The 13,201-nt window shown below is 44.8% G+C and overlaps 3 non-coding genes across 3 annotated transcripts; 1 reads left to right on the plus strand and 2 right to left on the minus strand.

Moving 5' to 3' along the window:
- Nucleotides 1-292: 292 nt before the first annotated feature.
- On the minus strand, nt 293-364 carry trnaw-cca (transfer RNA tryptophan (anticodon CCA)). The gene has a single exon. It is a non-coding gene; the product is annotated as a tRNA-Trp (tRNA).
- Nucleotides 365-6,157: 5,793 nt separating this feature from the next.
- Nucleotides 6,158-6,239, minus strand: trnas-gcu (transfer RNA serine (anticodon GCU)). The gene has a single exon. It is a non-coding gene; the product is annotated as a tRNA-Ser (tRNA).
- Nucleotides 6,240-12,336: 6,097 nt separating this feature from the next.
- trnal-cag (transfer RNA leucine (anticodon CAG)) lies at nt 12,337-12,419 on the plus strand. Its single transcript has one exon. It is a non-coding gene; the product is annotated as a tRNA-Leu (tRNA).
- The last annotated feature ends 782 nt before the right edge of the window (nt 12,420-13,201 follow it).

Consider the following 13,201-nt stretch of genomic DNA (forward strand, 5'->3'; position numbering starts at 1 on the left):
CATAACCTACTCCAGCTAACGGAACTAAGCAGCTATATGGACGGAAGCGGCTGCGGATTTAAACACCATGATGGACACTTTGTGTTTTACTTCTCATACTGGGTAACGGAATAATTGCAAAAACAGTAGATACCCCACATCGCTGAAACATTGTTCCAATGTAACATGAAAACTGAACCGGTAAATCGGAAGAGATGACTTTCATCATGGTTTTGAAATTCAACATTTCGGTGGAATCCAGACACAATGAACTTTGTGCCCAGACAAAAGCTTCAAGTACAGTGAAGAGCCATGAGCCTGACGTGATTTGAACACGCAACCTTCTGATCTGGAGTCTGACGCGCTACCGTTGCGCCACAAGCCTAGTTGTAAAAAGACAGCTGTTGCTTGTCCTAGATTCACTTCCTTAGACCTTGATCATATTCAGTGCATTGAAAATCAAACAGGGATCATGAAAGGGAACATGATTTTCCCTCCATTCCTCGTGGCCTTCTTTGCTTTCCGTGGATTTACATCACAAGGACGAGTAGCAAGAAAAGCAAAGAACGTGAGAGCAAACGCACAACAATAAGCCGTGGGAGAAGTTTATTTTCAAATTTCATAAATAGTTTAAATGAGTGAGAAATACTTTGGCAGTTGGATTCACAATGAACCATAATCTGACTGAGGCCACGAATGTACGAGTTTCGTTTCGTTTTGTTTTTAATTGGTGAGATGTTGCCAACTAGGGAGGAGCAGAGGCCCAAATTATACAACTGAAAGTTAGCGGACAGATAGAAAGAAATAACGATGCAGGGTTTCAAGGAATCACATCATCACACAGTGCAGAAGAGACCCTTCAGCACATCGTGTCTACACCGACACGTGAGAAACACATGACCTACCTACCTACCTAATCCCATTTACCAGCACTTGGCCCACAGACGTGAACGTTATGACGTGCCAAGTGCTCATCCTGGTACTTTTTAAAGGATGTGAGGCAACCCGCCTCCACCACCCTCCCAGGCAGCGCATTCCAGACCTTACCACCCTTTGGGGAAAAAGGTTTTTCCTCAAATGCCCCCAAAACTTCCTGCCCCTCATCTTCAACTCATTGCCCCCTCGTGACTCACCCTTCAACTGAGGGGAACAACTGCTACCTATCCACCCTATCCATGCCGCTCAAAATCTTGTACACCTCGATCAGGTCGCCCCTCAGTCTTCTCTGCCCCAACGAAAACAACCTAAGTCTATCCAACCTCTCTTCTTAACTAAAAGGTTTCATCCCAGTCAACATCCTGGTGAATCTCCTCTGCACCCCCTCCAGTGCAATCACATCCTTCCTATAATGTGGCGACCAGAACTGCTCACAGTACTCCAGCTGTGGCCTCACCAAGGTTCTATACAACTCCAACATGACCTCCCTACTTTTTAAATCTATGCTTCGATTGATAAAAGCAAGTATCCCATATGCCTTTTTCACCACCCCACTAACATGCCCTTCCGCCTTCAAAGATTTATAGACACACACTCCAAGGCCCCTTTGTTCCTCAGGGCTTCCTATTGTCATGCCGTTCATTGAATACTTCCTTGTCAAATGACTCCTACCAAAATGTAACACCTCACACTTTTCAGCGTTAAATTCCATCTGCCACTTATCTGCCCATTTGATCATCCCGCATATATCTTCCTGTAGCCTAAGACACTGAACCTCACTGTTAACCACCCGGCCAATCGATGTGTCGTCCGTAAACTTACTAATCCTACCCCCCACATAGTCATCTATGACGTTCATATACATGACGAATAATAGGGGACACAGCACAGATTTTTGAAAGATCATCAAAGAATTATCCAGCACGGACTCGGTTGTTCACTTCAAAGAAAAAATGAAAATGCTGCAAACACTCAGCCCATCAGGCATTAACTGTGGAGAGAGATTTTTAAAAATGTTAATGTTTCAAGTTTGTGAACTTATCAGAACTTTTGTATTCGGTAAATAACAATTCGATGTCACACATCAACAATTCCCTGTTTGAGCATCAACGTCCGGAATACATTCTCGGTCCCGCTCTCTGGAATCCCCCGCTCCATGTTTGGTCCCAAACTGTAAAGAGGTCAGGAGCCTCCTGGTTCCGATGAAAGTAAACTGGCGCCATCAGGTTGGGCAACACAATAAATAATATAGATGAGATCAGAGAGATTTGCATGTCGGAAGTGTGAGATCATCCACTTAAGACCTCGGAAAGATGTATCAGACGATTGTGTATCTGGTGAGAAGCTGGTGACCCTGGAGGAACTGAGAGGCTGAGGTTCCAAATACAGAAATCACCAAGCACAATGAACAATTACCACGTTTTCTAAAGCCTATTTCAGTAACAAGAAGTAATTTTTAGTTTACGTCGACTGCAATTTGCACGTCAATTCATGTTAAGTTGAATAAACGGCATCTGGGATCCTGGTTTTTTTTTCAGTAGAAGCATCAAGTACAAAAGCAAGGCAGCTGTGCAGAATCTTTAAAAAAAACATTGGTTCGGTCTCAACTGGAATATTGTGCCCAACAATGATTATCAAAATTAAAAAGAATGTGGCGACATTGGAAACATTTACAAGAATGAATTCATTGTTGAGGAACTTGAATGAGATGAATAGATTGGAAAAACAAATCTGCGGCTGTTCTCAGAGAAGAAAATGTTGAGAGGAGTTTAGATGGGGATTTTCAAAATCATAAGAGGTCTGGACAGAGTAATAGAGAGAAACTGTTTCCATTGTCGGGAGGGCCGAGAATCAGAGCGCATCGATTTAAGATGATTGGCAAGATATACACAATTAGACCTGGGGAAGAACTTCGTTTAAGACAGCGTGTGGTTAGGATCTGGAATGTTCTACCTTAGAGGCAGATTCGACAATGGCTTTCAGAGGAGATTCCATAATTTTCTGAAGAGAGTAATTTAGAGGCTACGGAGGCATTGAATAACTGAGTTTCCCTGCAGAGAACCAGAACAGAGAACAAGGGCCAAGTGCTCACCCTCTATGCTGCCATCATTCTGTGTCTCTCTAACGCCAGGAATGAAGCCAGGGATATTTTCGCGTAAAGTGATGGTGAGCATTAGTCTATCAAAAGTACTGGGAAGTTCGGAAGGAGAGAGTAACTGATCCTGCATCCCTCACCCTAATACAAGAATGTAAGATTGTGGAAATAGTCAGCAACTCAAGCAACCTCTGTGGAGAGAGAAACTGTGTTTTGTGCAGTGATAGTAGGAGCCCCGGCATCCTCAATGTGTGGGTGTAGAAGAGAGCACGTTGGGTTACTGCTGGGTCAGTGACATTTTTTGTAAGAGGCAGCGGAGGGGAAGTTTTGAGAGCTTATCGTACGGGCAGAAGTGATACCGTTTAAAGTGAACAGACAGTTTCACAATCAACACTAATGTAGTTGACAGGACAGATCCACTCAGCCGTCAGTAACTTGACAGAGGATGTCATTGTCTAACAGCTATCGTACTCACTTTCACAGGCGAAAGTTTCCCGGATGGAAATGTTCTGCTTCACCCTGTTAAGGGTGAGCAAGCCGTGGGCGACCTCATCCCCCTGTCGAAAGGGTTGCAGTGGCTGCTCCCCTATTCTTAACTGAAGTTAATTTTACTTCACTGAGAAGAAAAATGACCCACAGTGTTGACCATTTCATCATTTCATCTCTTTTAAACGCAGGAATCATGAAATCCTCCAGGCTAAAGATCTGAAATGTAGCTCAGCCATCTATTTGGTGGCTGACAGTAGAAAGCCTTTCCTGTCTAGATCCGCGACTACAGCTGGTTGGTACGTAAAGATTGCTACAATTGCTGGTAGATTATTGTTGGGCGTGAGCATTAAAGGTTATGAGACTAGGGCTGGCAGATCGATTTGATGTAGAAATCAGTCATGATCTAAATGAAAGGTGGAACTGATTGGAGGAGCTGAATGTCTTCATATTGATTCACTGCAATGAAATGCACCTCAGTGTTCAGGGTGACCAATGTGTATTGGCTGTTCTATTGTGACAACGGATGAAAAGCCAATTGTCCGAAAGTGAGAAGATGCAATTTGATGTTTTTTCACCCTCTTCTGTTTAATAGCAACATTCGGAATATTTCCCCGGTGCCGCTCTCTGTAATCAACCGCTCCGTGTTTGGACCAAAGCTGTAATGAGGGCAGGAGCCTCCTGGTTCTTGCGGAAGTAAACTGGCGCCATCAAGTTGGGTGAAGCTGTAGATAATGCAGCTGCGATCAGATAGGTTTCCATGTAGGAAATGTGAAATTGTTCGCTTAAGGCCTAAAGAAGATGCATCAGATTTTTTTTGTGTCTGGGTCTGTTCCCCTTAGAGAAGGGGATGCTGAGAGGAATGTACTGAGCGGTGATCATCTGAAAGCCTGTTTGCTGCTAGATGAGGAATTTGGGAACATGGGAAGATAAGTACACTTTTCTTCCATCAATCGTGTTAAACTCATGACTGGTCCTTATTTTCACTTCATCTATCCACTGTGATTTCATAATACTTTAATATCTTACATCTTATTAACAATAAAAACTTGTACCCAGTTTCAGTATCGGAAACTTTCAGCTGATCCTAAGCTTCAGTAGCAATTTTCAGAAGGTTCCACATTTTTACGAAATTTTGTGTGAATAAGTGTTTCCTGACGTCACCCTTGAACGGCTTAGCTGAAATTGAATGTTATGTCCTCTTGTTTTGGATTCCCCAAAACAGGGAAAATTGTTTCTCTGTATCTAAACTATCAAGTCCCTTAATCACCTCACATGCCTCAATTCGACAACCTGAACAAAACAAAGGCAGTAACCTGGGTTTTATAAATAGAAGCGTCGAGTACAAAAGCAAGGCATCAATGGAGAATCTTTATAAACATTGAAATAGAAAGAGACTGGAGGCAACAGACATGGACACGGCTGGATGAATGGCCGCCTCCTGTACTATAACCATTCTATGATGCTACGATTCCAACCTACCCCAATTCTTTTAGCCTTTTAGAAACATAGAGGAAGGAGTAGGCCATTCGGCCTTTCGAACCAGCTCCACCATTCAATATCGTCATGGCTGATTCTCTATCTCAACGCCACACTCTCACTCTGTCCCCATGCCCCTTGATGCCTTTCGAGTTTAGAAATCCATTTCTTTCATAAACATATTCACTGACGTGGCCTCTGTGGTAGAGAATTCCACAGCTTTACCACCATCTGAGTGAAGACGTTTCTCCTCATCTCAGTCCTAAATGGCCTACCCCATATCATGAGATTCTTATCCCTTGTTCTGGACCTCCTAGCAAGGAGAAATATCAACTATACATCCAGTCTGTCCAGCCCTGTCAGAAATGTTTCTGTTTCAATGAGAACCTCTCTTATTCTTCTAAACTCCAGTGAATACAGGCCTAGTCGGCCCAATTTTTCCTCATATGACAATCCTGCCATCCCTAGAATCAGTCTGGTGAACTTTTGGTGCACTCCCTCTATGGCAAATATATCTTTTCTTCGGTAAGGAGACCAAAACTGCACACAACACTCCAGGAGTGGCCTCACCAAGGCCCTGCACTGCTGCAGCAAGACATCCTTTCTACTGTGCTGAAGAGACCTTGCAATGAAGGCCAATATACCATGTGCTTTCTTAATTGCTTGCTGGATCTGCGTGCTTGTTTTCAGTGTTTGGTGTACAAGGCCACCCAGGTCCATGTGAACATCAACATTTGCCAATGTATCAACATTGAAATAAAACTCTGCCATTGTGTTTATCCTACCAAAGTGGATAACTTCAACACTTTTCCACCTTATACTGCATCTACCATGTATTTTGTCACTTACTCAACTTCCATAAATCGCCTTAAAGCCTCTTAACCTCCTCCTCACCACTCACATTTCGACGAAGTTCATTGTCAGATAACATGGAAATATTACATTTGATTCCCTCATCCAAGTCAATGAAATATATTGTGAAAAAGTGGGACCCAAGTACTGATCCCTGTGGTACCCTACTTGGCACTGTCTGCCAGTCTGAAAAATACCCATTTGTTCCTACTCTCTGTTTCCTGTCTGCCAACCAATTCTCAATCCACACCAATATATTACCCCAATCCCATGTGCTTAAATTTTGCACACAGACCTCTTAATTGCACACGAAGTGGTTGATAAAAGCGACGACTCTGGTGGGATTCGAACCCACCCGTGCAAAGCACAATGGATTAGCAGTCCATCGCCTTAACCTCTCGGCCACCTGGTCACGCGGCTTCGATCTATTAAACCTCCTTCTATGCTTTTTGCATTCATGATCTGTTGGAATAAATGATCCTCTTTCGTACAGGTCCTGAATATTCGGCCAGGTGTCTAAAGATGGAAATGTATTTTCTGTCAATAAAATGCATTTCCACCACATCAGATCAGATGCTGTTGTAAATGGGCTGGTGTGAATCGTTTCAACACTTCAACATGATATCCAACATGTTTCTCCACAGTGTGAAAACCCACCGCGGAAAGACCGGAACATACAAGCATTTGGTAGCAAGAAGAAACCCTTCCCAGCTCACTGCCAGTGGCCGATCACAGCTAAAGTGTGGGAAATGAAAATAAATCTTTGGAGATCTCAGCTCTGCTTGGCCTTTCAGTCAAGATTTTCACCGAGTTCAATCAGCCTCCCACCTGAATCCAGAAGTAGACAGTTCCCTTATGTGATGTATTCGGAGAATTTCAGAGTGCCCTAACACGGAGAAACGTTCTTTAAACCCTGTGTTCATTTCATCACGTGTGTTGAGGTGATGCATTCTCTACAATGACTTCCCGGGTGTTCAAACTTGGTCCTGATTTCCGGAACTGCCACCACCTCGAGCGCGAAAAAATACTGCATTAAAATGCTTGCTGGGCTCGTCCTGGAAATGAAAGTGGGACCTCTTGCATACGAACTCATTGAAAAGCCCAAAGCGAGAATCGAAACCCAAGAACAACCAGCCACCTGCACGATAAACTGCTCTCAATGGATCCTTTCATTGCCACCCACAGTGTATCAACCAAAAGCGAATTCCTGTTAATGCTGGAAATCTTTTAGAATGTATTGGAAGCCCCGGGCTCGACTCCAACCAGTGGAGAGTTTCCCGCCTCATTTCTATTGACTTCAGTTTTGCGAGTGTTCCTTGATGCCACACTCGGTCAAAAGCTTCTTTGGACTCAAGTGCAGTCACTTGCACCTCAGGTATTAAGTTCAGCTGCTTCCTCCATGTTTGGACCAAGGCTGCAATGAGGTCAGGAGCTGAGTGACCCTGGCAGATACCAAACTGAGCTTCAGTGAGCAGGTTATTGCTGAGTAAGTGCCACTTGATCGCGCTGTCGAAGAAATTTCCACCCACTTTCTCGATGAACGAGGGGAGACTGATCGGGCGGTTTTCGCCGGTTGGGTTTTCCTGTTTTTTGTGGACAAGACATACCTGAGCAATTTTCCTCATTGTCGGGTAGATGCCAGTACTGGAACAGCTTGGCGAGGAGCGAGGCTATTTCTGGAGCACAGGTTTTCAGTACTGCTGCAGGAATGGTGTCAGGGCCCAAAGCCTTTGCAGTTCCCCGTGCCTTCAGCCATTTCTTGATTTCACTTGGAGTGAATGAAGCTGGCTGAAGACTGGCATCTGTGATGCATTTCCCCAGCTTTGTGTAAAAGCGGAACTGAGGGAATCACATTTGTGGCTCCATGAAACTCACCTGCTAAACAGTGAAAGATGACAGTGTTTATCACAAGTGGGTCCCATTAATTCAGAAACAGGTTTGCTGCAAAAGTAGCCATGACCATGTGCGATACATAGTTTTCTTAACTGCAATTAGATGTGCTCCCGCTGTGTCATTTACATACGCGTGAGTTGAGAAGGTTTAGGCGCTATCTGGTTGAGGTAATTGAGATGATTAATAGGTTTTAATGTGGAGAAACAATTTCCTCTTTTGAGGGAATACATAACAAATGTACTGAACAAATGTACAGAACAAACAAACCTTAAACTTAGAGTTAAGACATTTAACGGTGACGTCAGCAAACAATTCACTCAAAGGATGAAGAAAGCTGTTTGTAGGACAATTCCAGTGTAGCGATTGGCCGAGAGCTTATGGCAATGAACTGATGCTTAGTTGGGCTTTGGACCCCCTCTTTGTCAAGAAAAAAATCGAAATCTGGAGGGACTGAAACGAGGTGATGGCTGTCCTTTGTCATTATGCGATCATGTTCTCTAATAGAAGCGGAGGACCGTCGGTGACTGTAAAACTGGTATCCTGGTCGCTGTTTAAATTCTGGCTCGAAGCATCGCTTCTGTCAGCTGAAATAGTTCGGTTGGTCGAGCGTTAAACTGATGTCTAAAAATCACTTGTTCAATACTGTGTTCCGGCAAAGAGTTGTAAGTCGAGTCTCCTGAGCATCTCCGGTTTCGTGTTTTCCGGTCGCTGAGTGAGGGTGCCTGTCTCTTTTGGGGAGACGCAGTCCCATTTCTGAGGGCAGCGGATACTTGCCCTCCCCGCTTGCGCGTGTCCAGCTCTGTGCCCGCTGGTCCACGTTACTGGAATAAAGATCGGTTTAACTTCTAAAAAGATATGAAAAAGCGCTGGTCAACTCATCCCCCATTAAAGTAACATAACCGAACTGCAACTCTCAGGTGTCGCAGAGGAAGCGTGCTGGGCCCATACCCAGAAATCAATAGATAGAACCCATCCTCGGTTAATAATACTAGCACAGCAAAAATCCGTCCTTAAGAAGAAGCATATGAAAGGAAGGACGAGGCAGCCATGGCTGACAAAAGAAGTCATTGAGAGCAAAAGAGAAAGCATACAATGTGTCGAAGAGCAGCGGGAACCCTACAGAGGACAACTAAAAAAGAAGTAAGGAGAGAGAAGATTAAATATGAGGGTAAACTAGCCAGTAATATATTAGAAGATTGCACGAGTTTTTTTAGATATATGAAGGGTAAGAGGGAGGCAAAAGTGGACATTGGGCCGCTGGAAAATGACGCTGGAGAAGTAGTAGTGGGGAAGAAAGAAATGGCAGAGGAACTGAATAGGTACTTTGCTTCAGTCTTGACGGTGGAAGACACGAGTAACATCCCCAAAGTTCAAGAGAGTCGAGGGGCAGAGGTGAGTATGGTCGCCATTACCAAGGAGAAGGTGCTAGGAAAACTGAAAGGTCTGAAGGTGGATAAATCACCTGGACCAGATGCATTACACCCCAGAGTTCTGAAGGAGATAGCTGAAGAGATAGTGGAGGCGTTAGTGGTGACCTTTCAGGAATCACTGGAGTCAGGGAGGGTCCCAGGGGACTGGAAAATCGCTAATGCAACCCCCCTGTTTAAGAAGGGCGTTAGACAAAAGACTGGAAATTACAGACCGATGAGCCTGACCTCGGTTGTTGGTAAGATTTTAGAGTCCATTATTAAGGATGAGATTTCAGAATACTTGGAAGTGCATGGTAAAATAGGGCAAAGCCAGCATGGTTTCATCAAGGGGAGGTCATGCCTGAGAAATGTGTTAGAATTCTTTGAGGAGGTAACGAGTAGGTTAGACAAAGGAGAGCCAATGGATGTTATCTACTTGGACTTCCAGAAGGCTTTTGACAAGGTGCCGCACAGGAGGCTGCTCAGTAAGATAAGAGCCCATGGTGTTAGAGGCAAGGTATTAGCATGGATAGAAGATTTGCTGTCAGGCAGGAGGCAGAGAGCATGGATAAAGGGGTCCTTCTCAGGATGGCGGCCAGTGACTAGTGGAGTTCCGGAGGGGTCAGTGTTGGGACCACAACTTTTCAATTTATACACTAATGATCTAGATGATGGAACAGAGGATATACTGGCTAAGTTTGCAGATTTTACAAAGATAGGTGGAGGGACAAGTCGTATTGAGGAGGCGGGGAGGCTGCAGAATGATTTAGACAGGTTAGGAGAATGGGCAAAGAAGTGGCAGATGGAATACAATGTGGGGAAATGTGATGTCATGCACTTTGGTAGGAAGAATAGAGGCATAGACTATTTTCTAAATGGGGAGAAAATTCAGAAATCTGGAGTTCAGGATTCTCTTAAGCTTAACTTTCAGGTTGAGTCAGTAGTTAGGAAGGCAAATGCAATGGTGGCATTTATTTCGAGAGGACTAGATTATAAAAGCAGGACTGTGCTGCTGAGGCTTTATAAGGCTCTGGTCAGACCACATTTAGAATATTGTGAGCAACTTTGGGCCCCGTAGCTCAGGAAGGATGTTCTGACCCTGGAGGGGGTCCAGAGGAGGTTCACGAGAACGATCCCAGGAATGAAAGGCTTAACATATGGGGAACGTTTGAGGACTCTGGGTCTATACTCGATGGAGTTTATAAGGATGAGGGGGGATCTGATTGAAACTTACAGAATACTGAAAGGCCTGGATAAAGTGGACGTGGTGAAGATGTTTCTATTCGTAGGAGAGACTATGACCCGAGGTCACAGCCTCAGAGTAAAGGGAAGACCTTTTAGAACAGAGATGAGGAGAAATTTCTTTAGCCAGAGAGTGGTGAATCTATGCAATTCATTGCCACAGACGGCTGTGGAGGCCAGGTCAGTGAGTGTATTTAAGACCGAGATAGATAGGTTCTTGATTGGTAAGGGGATGAAAGGTTACGGGGAGAAGGCGGGAGAATGGGGTTGAGAAACTTATCAGCCATGATTGAATGGTGGAGCAGACTCGATGGGCCGAATGGCCTAATTTCTGCTCCTATGTCTTATGGTCTTATATGTTCCCAGCTGCTGATTCCTCGATCAACCATTGGGTATGTAAATCCTGAAAAATCCACCGATTGATCCATTTCATTGGTGCTTTGGTTAACATTAATCGAGGGGAGCGGACTGTAATCTATCATTTCCCTTTCGTTTTTTATGCTTTATTCGTGTTCGTATCTGTCAGTGATGAGATCGAGAAGTGAGCTCGCCTCAGTCATGCGGCGGGCGGATCTTATGAATATGACAAATATTTACCCTTTCCTTTTAAATTCAGGTCAGAATATATCACTGAAACACAGGAAATACTGCTTAATCTGCTCGAAGGAGGCTTTAATGACTCACTGAAACGATATAATTTGACCTTTCAGTAAGCTCTTTGTGTGCAGCAGTTTCTGGTGATTTTCCTCAGTCACAGAATCACACAGAATCACAGTGCATAAGAGGCCCTTCGGCCCATCGGGTCTGCACCGACACGTGAGAAACACCTGACCTACTTTCCTAATCCCATTTATCAGCACTTGGCCCATAGCCTTGAATGTTGTGACGTGCCAAGTGCTCACCCAGGTACTTTTTAAAGGATTTGAGGCAACCTGCCTCCACCACCCACGCAGACAGTGCATTCCAGACCGTCACCACCCTCTCAGTAAAAAAGTTTTTCCTCACATCCCCCTAAACCTCCTGCCCCTAACCTTGAAATTATGCCCCCTTGTGACTAACTCTTCAACTAAGGGGAACAGCTGCTCCCTATCCACTCTGCCCATCAGGTCGCCCCTCAGTCTTCTCTGCTCCTTGGAAAACAACCCAAGTCTATCTAACCTCTCTTCATAACTTAAATGTTTCATCCCAGGCAACATCTTGGTGAATCTCCTCTGCACCCCCTCCAGCGCAACTACATCCTTCCTATAATGTGGCGACCAGAACTGCACACACTACTCCAGCTGTTGCCTCAATAAAGTTCTATACAACTTAAACATGACCTCCCTTCTTTTGTAATCTATGCCTCGATTGATAAAGGCAAGTGTCCCAAATGCCTTTTCACCACCCCACTAACCTGCCCCTGTGCCTTCAGAGATCTATGGAAACACAGGCCAAGGTCCCTTTGTTCCTCAGAACCTCATAATGTCATGCCGTGCATTGAATACTTCCTTGTCAAATTACTCCTTCCAAAGTGTATCACCTCACACTTTTCAGGGTTAAATCCCATCTGCCACTTATGTGCCCATTTGGCCATCCCTTCTATATCTTCCTGTAGCCCAAGACACTAAACCTCACTGTTAACCACCCGGCCAATCTTTGTGTCATCCGCAAATTTACTAATCCAGGATGTAACTCTCCAGTTGGATACTTCACGCCGCTCAGATCTTACACTCTCAACACCTTCGTGTGAGGAACAGGTCGGGCGGGAATTGGGTCTTTGTTGATTTGAGCAAACAGAGCAATGCAGCAATGAGAAGCTCCTCACCCCCCGGAGGCTTGGGGAAGGATGGGACTCAGATACAGGAACAGGTGCTGAAAAAAGGAAAATCACATCGAGTGTTTTAAAGCAGTGACGATGAATGTGGAACTCAGAACTATTTGTACCGAATGCAATGGATTTAGTGGCCGAGCAGCTGGTATAGCAGCGTCAGGATGGCCGAGCGGTCTAAGGCGCTGTGTTCAGGTCGTAGTCTCCTCTGGAGGCGTGGGTTCGAATCTCACTCCTGACACTAATTTTCCTTCAGCAACTTCCAAACCCGAGGCCTCCAGCACTTGTTAGGAAAAGGGCAGCAGATGCATGAGAACACCAGCAGCAGCAAGCTCCCCTCCGAGCCACAAACCATCCTGACTTGGAAATGGATCGCCGTCCCTTCACCGACGCTGGGGCAAAACCCTGGAACCCCCTCCCTAACAGCACTGTGGGTGTACCTACACCACATGGACTGTAGCTGTTCAATATGGCGGCTGATCACCAGCTTCTCAAGGACAATTTCGGTTGGGTAATAATTGCTGGACGAGCCATCGACGCCCACATCCCGTGAAAGAATAAAACAAAAGCTCTTGGTCACAGTTCATTTCACTGATCGATTTCAGCAACAGCTCCGAGATTAAATAAAACTCCCCAAGGCGCTTCATAGGAGATTTATCAAGCAACATTCGACATCGAGTCACATATTTGGACAACTGAACAAAACCTTCGTAAAACTGATAGATTGTAAGGGGGCGTTAAGGGGGAGAGTGAACTGGGGATGTTTCTAGAAGGAATTACAGAGCTAAGGGCTCAGACAGCTGAACAGCTGAAGACGTGGCCGCTAATGATGAAACAATGAAAAGTGTAAATGAGCAAGAGGACAGAGATAGATTCAGAAAGAGAAAGGGAGATGTCTGGGAATGGAACTGGAACTCCAGTTCAGCCAATGAGAAATCTCCACCTCAACCACTAATGTTCACACAGCCGCTCATTCCATGTGTCCAGTTGGAAACCTGTCTGAACGAACATGCAGTCTGGCAG

The sequence above is a fragment of the Cetorhinus maximus genome, chromosome 31 (genome assembly GCF_964194155.1).
Source record: "Cetorhinus maximus chromosome 31, sCetMax3.hap1.1, whole genome shotgun sequence".
NCBI classification, from domain to species: Eukaryota; Metazoa; Chordata; class Chondrichthyes; order Lamniformes; family Cetorhinidae; genus Cetorhinus; species Cetorhinus maximus.